This window comes from Carlito syrichta, unplaced genomic scaffold, assembly GCF_000164805.1.
Source record: "Carlito syrichta isolate Samal-C Ts95f unplaced genomic scaffold, Tarsius_syrichta-2.0.1 Scaffold168982, whole genome shotgun sequence".
Classification (NCBI taxonomy): domain Eukaryota; kingdom Metazoa; phylum Chordata; class Mammalia; order Primates; family Tarsiidae; genus Carlito; species Carlito syrichta.
The window spans coordinates 19,569-21,322 of NW_007113078.1; the positions used below are offsets into that span (position 1 = coordinate 19,569).

General features: G+C 53.0%; 1 protein-coding gene across 3 annotated transcripts in view; it reads right to left on the reverse strand.

Moving 5' to 3' along the window:
- The window catches only part of ACTR1A (ARP1 actin related protein 1 homolog A), a 15,764-nt gene that overhangs the window by 13,039 nt on the left and 971 nt on the right, over nucleotides 1-1,754 (reverse strand). The gene's annotated exons all lie outside the window — the stretch shown is intronic.

Sequence of the window (1,754 nt, forward strand, 5' to 3'; positions counted from 1 at the left end):
ACACCCGGCTGATTTTTGGATTTATTGTAGAGATGAGGTCTCACCAGTTGCCCAGGCGGGTCTCGAACCCGCGGGCTCAGGCAATCCACTCGCCTCACCCTCCCAAAGCGCAGGATTACAGGCTGAGCCACTGAACCGGCTTGTCCTTTTCTTTTAATTACATTCTGCTTAGCTCATAAATAAAACTGTAACAACATGCTAAGCTATGGAGTTTGTAAATCCCCCCCGACACATTGTTCTCATTATAAAAATTGGCTTAATCCAGCTTGGTGGCTCAGCCTGTCATCCCGCGCCTTTGGGAGGCTGAGGTGAGTGGATTGCCTGAGCCCAGGGGTTCGAGACCTGCCTGGGCAACTTGGCATGACCTCATCTCTACAATAAATCAAAAAACTAGCCAGGTGTGGTAGCGCATGCCTATAGTTCCGGTTACTTAGAAGGCTGAGGCAGAAGGATCGCCAGAGCCCAGCAGGTCGAGGCTGCGGTGGCCGGGAGCGGCCACTGCACTCCAGTCTGGATGACAGAGTGAGACTCAAAAAAAACCAAAGTTGGCTTAAATGTTTCCAATGATTTTTTTCCTATGCACCTTTCATCTTGAAAATAATAAAAATAAAGTAAAACAACCCCCCCTAAACATTAAACAGCAAAAACTACCTGAGGCCCCAAATCCTAATGGGAAGATGACTCAATCTTCTCCTACCTTTTGGCAGAATTACTGGCATAATAAAGTGAATGCCTTCCCAGAGAAAACTGAATCAATCTTTTTTTTTTTTTGAGTTGGACTCTCACTCTGTCGCCCAGACTGGAGTGCAGTGGCATGCTCCCAGCCACCGCAACCTCGACTTACTGGGTTCAGACAATCCTTACGCCTCAGGTTTCCAAGTAGCTGGAACTACAGGTGAGAGCTACGACGCCCAGCTAGTTTTTGTGATTTATCGTGGAGACGAGGTCTCGCCCTGGTTGGTGTCGAATCCACAGGCTCAGGCAATTCTCTTGTCTTGGCCTCCCAAAGTGCTGACAGGCTGAGCCATCTTGCCTGGCCTAATCAATCCTTTAAATCTTAATGCATCTCAAATATGCTACCATGAAAGAGAAAGGAGAAACTGACGTTAAAGAAAACGGCTTGAGATGGAATTCAAGAAGCGAAGGAGCCGGAGAGATGGACAGACTGCTCCTTCCTCGTTGTCGAGGAACACAGAACCTTGGATTTCTAGATACTTTTTCTTTCCACAACTAAGAAAAAAAGACAGAAGCAGCACACAGAAGGCGCAGCGCCCGGTGCAGATCAGCAAGGGCCAGGAGCCCTGCTCAGTCTCCGCCGTAACCAGCCAGGGGGAACGGGGCCTCGCCTTTCTTAGGGGCACCTTCGTCACCGTGGAGGACAGCCAGTCACTCAGCAGTCGCCCATCGACGCCGCGAAGGCACCTTCGTGGAGCACAACGCAGCGGGGCCAGGCCCGAGGTCTTGAGTGGATGGGGGCCCATAAAATCAAGGAATGCCGTCTCTCCCACGAAAAAACCCTCTCCAAAACAGGCGTCTCTGTAGAAACCGCCACCGGGCCACGATGTTCACGGCCCGGGAGTGGGCACCCGAGGCCACCCCCGCCCCGCATGTCCGCGCGATGACTACGCACGCGCCCGCGTCCGAGAACGGCGAGGGCGACCCGCGGAGCCCGACCTCGCCCTTCGCGTGGAAGCAGCCGAACCCGGAGAGGAGGAGGGCTGACGCCGCCCCACATCTCTCCTTGGACCAGGGAG